The sequence below is a fragment of the Mus caroli genome, chromosome 17 (assembly GCF_900094665.2).
Source record: "Mus caroli chromosome 17, CAROLI_EIJ_v1.1, whole genome shotgun sequence".
Classification (NCBI taxonomy): Eukaryota; Metazoa; Chordata; class Mammalia; order Rodentia; family Muridae; genus Mus; species Mus caroli.
The window spans coordinates 73855651-73862425 of NC_034586.1; the positions used below are offsets into that span (position 1 = coordinate 73855651).

At 39.8% G+C, this 6775-nt stretch overlaps 1 pseudogene; it reads left to right on the top strand.

The window, feature by feature from the left end:
* The first annotated feature begins 5376 nt into the window (after positions 1-5376).
* On the top strand, positions 5377-5716 carry LOC110284401 (annotated as a pseudogene).
* The last annotated feature ends 1059 nt before the right edge of the window (positions 5717-6775 follow it).

Below are 6775 nucleotides of genomic sequence, written 5' to 3' on the forward strand. Positions count from 1 at the left end.
AAAGGAAAGGAAAGGAAAGGAAAGGAAAGGAAAGGAAAGGAAAGGAAAACAAACAAAAAAAGAAATAAAATCAAGTTCTTATTTCCATGAAGTCCTCACAATTCAGACTACTGCCAAAAGATTGTTGTGAGAAGTGACATTTAAATGCAATGACAAAAAATAAAAGCAAGGAACTCTGTTGATTGCAAAGCATGCTCTAAGCCTTCTGCATGTCCAGACAAAAGCCAGTGCCACGTGTCCTCATAGGTAGCCCGGGGACTGACTTCTTCCATCCAGTAGCAACCTCTCTATACATTTCCATGCTCACTCCAACAGGGAAGGAATTGCTGGTGGGGTTTGCATCACAAATAAAATGCTTCATCATAGAAATGGCAGTGACCTGCAGTGGTGGCACATGTCTTTAATCCCAGCACTTGAAAAGTAGAAGCAGGCAGATCTCCATGAGTTCAAGGCCAGCCTGATCTACAAAGTTAGTTCCAGATCAGCCAGAGCTACACAGAAAAATAAGTAAATAAATTTTAAAAAAAAGTTTTCTTTAAAAAAAAAGAAAAAGAAAAAGAAAGAAATGGCAGTGAGCTCACATCCCAAAAGACAAAAAAGACATGGAGATTGAACCCCTTTGTGTTTCTTAGAGAGAAATAAGAGAAACAGGTGAGTACTAGAAATTTCTAGATAGTGGCTTTAACTTGTTAGCTCTGAACATTTCACATGCTGAAATTTCTACCTAGAATCTAAAGTATAAAATTGGCATCAGCCTTACCATTCTCACATTTCAGTCCATTCTTTTTGTTCATGAGTAATGTAGGTAAGGGGGTTAATCTTTGTGCTGGCCCTGTCAGCTGCCAGAAGGACTTCTTTGATCATTTCTATGGCCTCTTTTTTCTAACACAGTTATGATTCTGCCCCCCTGGTTTGAACTCTTCTCTTCTCAACTTCAGTTTCATCTTTCAAGTTCATATTTAGCTTCTGGATGTATAAGCTACCTCGCACCAACATTTCTCAAAGACTTGTGTTCATGCAAGGATCCACTTTACCACATCTCAATTCAGAGAACTGTTTTTCAAGTTGCTGTGCCCAGTGCCTTGGGCTCAAACTTGGCATGGTCATTCTCAACATCCAATAGATTAGGAAATTCATTCAACTGTAGAGTCAGATTACACCATAGGTGACATCAATCTTTTATCCACAGAGGAAGACACCGTTTTATGACCACATGATGTAAATACTTTTAAAAACCTACCAACTTCTTTGGTTCCTTCATATCTCTTTCCAAGGTATATTTGTCATTCATGCTAACCATCCTAGTTCATAAATAGGCAACTAAACCATTTTGGCATTGTCCATGAGTCCATATCTATTCTTACCTCAGTATTTTTTCTTTCCAGTTAAAGTGGGTTTCTTAGTAAAACATCAAAGAACAGTTTGTCAAGGAAGTTTTCCTCCTCAGATGTCTTTATGCATCACCTTAGAAGGGGACTATAGAGCAACAAAGTCAATGTTGACATCCACAAACATCCAAGCCAATTCAACCATGAGCTAAGCTTATTTTTTCCTGTTATCAGATTGTGAAAAACCCTTCTAATGAGACCTGGGTATACATGAAGAGATGTATGGTAGTGGAACTGTGGAACTGTGTTGGTGATATAGGAATATGGATATTTGTCTAGGAAAATTTCCTGTAGTCCCTATAACTGTACCAGGTCAATAACAAATCTACAGCTGTCCTGTAATAATGGATTGATGAAGGACACAATTTGATGAGTTTGACAGTACCTACCTTAAGATGAGCAGTTTGAACCTGTAGCATAGCGTCTTCTGTTAGGTTATCACAGGACATGGGATCTGTCTTTCAAGTGAAATACTGTCCCCTACTGTAGATGGTGCGTGCTTCTGCCTGAAACCTATGAAGTGACACTGAATCTTAACAGGACCATGAATACGGTATCTTCCACAAATATCCCTAACACTAAGGTCTACATAAGTATGAAGATAATTTATATTGCCACATAATACTGTCTTGCTCTCAGGTCACCTATGGGGAGTCATCTTCAATATCAATGTTTATATTAGCATCTAGAAGTATCTAATAATTAGAGAAATACCTAATAATTTTTACATTTTATCTTATCTGTGAGTGTTAGCTTTGAAACGAACTTCTTTCTTCTCTCATATAGTACAATGAATTGGGGATAATTGTTTTATAGTCAGCCCATTTTCACTGGGTTCTTCATTACAGACCCCAACCTCATAGATTGATGTATTTAACATGGATGAATTGTTAGTTGTCAGATTAAATTTTTAAAAATGTATGTTTTGTCCCAACTCTTTGTCTCGCACCCTCTCCCTTGTCACAGCGCAGACAAGATGTCAGCAGAATTAAAAAGTCTCTGTGTGTTCTATTACTGCTTGGCTCCTCCTCCCATTGATTATCACTTCTCACCAAAAATGAGCTGTTGGCACAAAGTAGCGGTGACAGCAAGCTATTCAGATGTGGTCATTAGCCTTTCTTCTGCTCCCTACATGCTGTGAGCACCACAACAAACAAACCAATATCAATCAAGATCTGCTCAGGCAAAGCTTCCAGGGTTACCTGTTCCTTTTTGGAAATTCCTACCATGAGTTTCGCTCAACAATATCCTTTTATTGTTTTATAGTGTAGATTTGTGTCCAGACACTAAATTCACTCCTTCACTATTAAAATAGAATCTCTTAGGGTTAAAACCTCCAGGTCACTTATTTTTGTGTCCCCTACAGAGCCTGGCACCAGGTTGAAAATGTCTTGATACTATATTTGAAACGTAGGAAACAAAAGGCTGACCTATGTAAGGCTGAGTGATGTTGAAACTGAGGGAGAGTATGGGTAGTGTAACGTTATGCAGAAAGACAAGTGTGCAGCTGCACAGTCCAGCACTCCACAGGCAACAAATCTACCCAAACCCAGAAAATGAACAAGTACTTTGGAGCCAAGCTTGATTAGAATGTCACCTACCATCCATTAGATGCTTAACTTCCATCATATTATGTAAACTTTCTGCTTTTTGGCATCTCTTTCTTTGAGTAAAAGAATTTCTGTCTTGAATTCTTGAGGCAAGACTTAAATAAAGGAAACTATAGGAGGCTTACTCAAAAAGATCACAGTATATACATGCATCATCTGTTGTATGTGCTTGATAGTATGCAAGTTTGTAAAAAGGTAAACATAGAAATCTAACTACTGTCTTAATTCATTTTTGTTAACTTGACACAAACCCTAGACTCTGAGTAGATGAAATCTTGGCTGAGACCTGCCTCCATCAGACTGGTAAATGTTCTTATCTGTGGAGCAATTTTTGATAGCTGATTGATGTGGGCAGTGCTATGCTAATTAGAGGCTCTGGACTACTATATAAGAATAGTAACTGAGCAAGCCAGAGGAAGCAAGCCAGTAAGCCGTGTTCTTTCATGATCTCTGCTTCAGTTCCTGACTTTAAATTCCTGCCCTGACTTCCTTCAGTGATGGATGGTGACCTAAGAATTTAACATGAATTTGAATTCTTTCTTTTCCAAATTGTCTCTGATTAAGTTTTTTTTTTCTCTAGCACAGAAAACAAACTAGAACAATACCATTTTTTTCAGAAATAGTCAAGAGATGATATTAGCAACCAAGTGCACAAAAGATATGTCACCATGAAGAGTAAGAGGAATGGGCCTTTGTGAATGTCGAGATGTCTCAGACACATGCCATAAAATGTAAAATGAGAATCAATTTTATCAAAAGCACTTCACAGAAGAACTGAACCAGGGAAGGTGTGTTTTCACTTTTCCAGAGATGGTGTATGGGAATCCTCATGGCTTGCACAGAATTCTTAATGGAAACAAGGACCATCAAAGTGAAAGCTGTGACCATGGTCACAGACTCAGCTAGGGGTGAATGCTCATTCCAATTAGTAATATCAAAGCAGTAATTAAGACGACAGCCACAAAGGTATTGTCAAGTTCCTCAAATGACATAGGAGAGCAAATCAGACACTGGGAAGGCATGCCATTCCTCAGGTGTTCCATACCCACCCTTTCTTCCTTCTGCTTCTACCTACTGAGTCTGTGGCCTCTTTAATCATAGAAACTGGGGGCCATGATGAAGAAAATTGGCAGAGACAGTAGTTAGCAATAGTACATTTTAATCCCTTGAAGGGTCTACTAATATTACAGTGTCACAATCTCATCTTCCCTTACCCACCTCTCTTCTACCTCAACTCTCATCTCCCCTCAAAGCTATGAATTCCAAGGAAGAGATTATAGAAATCTCTGGATTTATCAATAAAGTCATAATATTATGACCCAGTGTTTGTGGAAGATACATGCATAGAAATATGGATTTATGGAAGGGAAGTCTGTTTCCTGGATATTTTAAGAAAGCAGATCAGGAGAAGCAACAGGCCAAACCATGTAATGAAATAAAAGATTCAAACAAGTTAAAAACCAATACCAGAAGCCTAATGGGCAGAGCATGCTTCTCTCTACTGACTATAACCATACTACCTCACTATCATGAGATACACACCAAGAATTGGTGACCCCTCCATTTCAACCTTTCTTATATGAAGACTTCCCCCTGCTATAGTCAGAGGCTACAAAAAAATCAAACTGGACCCCTGAGTTTGGCAGAGCCAATATGTTACTGACCAAGGCTTTTCACTGTAGACAAATTCATCCTCTCTTCATCCCCACTCATGAAGAATGCAACAGATAATAAATATATGTACAACCGAGGAGGTACGAATGGAGGCAACTGAAGCCTCCAGGCCAAACCCAGCAGCACTTGATAGAAGAAACTTTAAAGCAAAGTTAAATTGTTGAATGCATACACCTTACATTAGCAAGGATTTCAGCAGCCCGAGTAGGTTAAAATGGTGGTTGTTCTATTATAGGGAAGAGCAATTAGAATTGGTATAATTAGTAAAGCCTATTTAAAAATCTACAAGTAGGGGCTGGGGAAATGGCTCAGCATAGTGCTTCAGCAGAAGATTCACGTTCAGTTGCCAGGACCCATGTCTGATGGTTCACAGTTCTAGCTCCAAGGAGTCTAAGGCCCTCATTTAGACTCTGTAAGTAGCTGTGCATGCATATGCGTGCACTCAAACACACACACACAATTTAAAATAAATCTATCAAGTTCAATATCAACATATTTTAATTAATATTAAATATATTTTACTATATCAATTATAAAACTATCAATATATCAAAAATATCACTGTATTTAATTAATGCTCAAAACTACTTATAAACACTAATGGCACCATGAAATATTTTGTGTTTGCACATTTCATGTAATGTTTATATCAAATTAAACATATGCTCTTGAACCAGAAGGCCTCAGCCATGAACAACGGCGAAATGGCCAAGATTAAGGCTAGGGACCTCTGCAGCAAAAAGGAGGAGCTGTTGAAACAACTGGACGATCTGAAGGTGGAATTGTCTCAGCTTCACGTCGCCAAAGTGACAGGCGGTGCTGCGTCCAAGCTCTCCAAAAGTCGTTCGCAAATCCATCGCCGGTCCTCACTGTCATTAACCAGACTCAAAAAGAAAACCTCAGGAAATTCTACAAGACCTGCGACCCAAGAGGACTAGACCCATGCGCTGCCGGCTCACCAATCACGAGGAGAAGCTGAAGACCAAGAAGCAGCAGCAGAAAGAGCGGCTGTACCCACTGCACAAGTACGCAGTCAAGGCCTGAGACCGACAACAACAATAAGGTGCAAGACTGACTGGCACAAAACAAACAAACAAAAAAAAACCATACATGAAATACAAATCATTTACTATGATAAAATTCATTTCAAATGTACAGTTCAGTTATCATTGTCTGTAGTCGCCATGCTAGTGCACCAGCGTTTCTTGATGTTCACAGGATTTGTTGAGGAACCGGGTGTGTTCTCTGCACCTATTTTTTTTTTTTTTTTTTGGTTTTTCGAGACAGGGTTTCTTTGTGTAGACCAGGCTGGCCTTGAACTCAGAAATCCGCCTGCCTCTGCCTCCCGAGTGCTGGGATTAAAGGCGTGCGCCACCACTGCCCAGCGTCTGCACCTATCTGGAAGCTCAAAAACACCTATGAACTCTGATCCAGTAGACCTAGCAATCCCCTCTGGCCACTGTGGCTACCAAGCATACATGTCACCTTACCTGTCAAAAATTAAGACACAGGGTCACAGGGGTTCCAAGCAGCTGTGCCAAACTACATGGCAAAGCCAGGAACTGAATTACAGGCAGCAGCACAGCCTCGATTCCCTGCCCTTCTGCATGCTTGCTAGACTGTGTCAGAAAGGCTGGCCTACCCATAAGTATCAGGACCTCAGTGAAACTGTGTGTCTCACCCAAAGCATATTCTTCATATTAAAGCATTAAATGAGTTGTGAGATATGTGAAATGCTCATAAGACCCAGACTGTCTCATTTATTAATAACTTGATGGCTTGCAACTAAAACACAATCTGTTGAGCCAAGCAAACAAAAAATTAGCTGGTCGGTTTGAAATATAAACAAAGAACTAATTATCTAGCCTCTGTATCGTCTGCTGCTGTATTTGGTCTTTAGCACATGAAATAGAAGAACACAGTACATGAACTGCCTTGATAAGAAAGCATTCAAACAAACATACTCCGCCCTTGACATTTATTGAACCTGCCAGGTCACTGCTATCTCCCCTCTGTGGCTATACAGTGTTGTCACTAACATTGTGTCATACACAAACCACTGGTACTGGTGGCACCGGGAAAAAGTGGCTCACACCCCGTGAG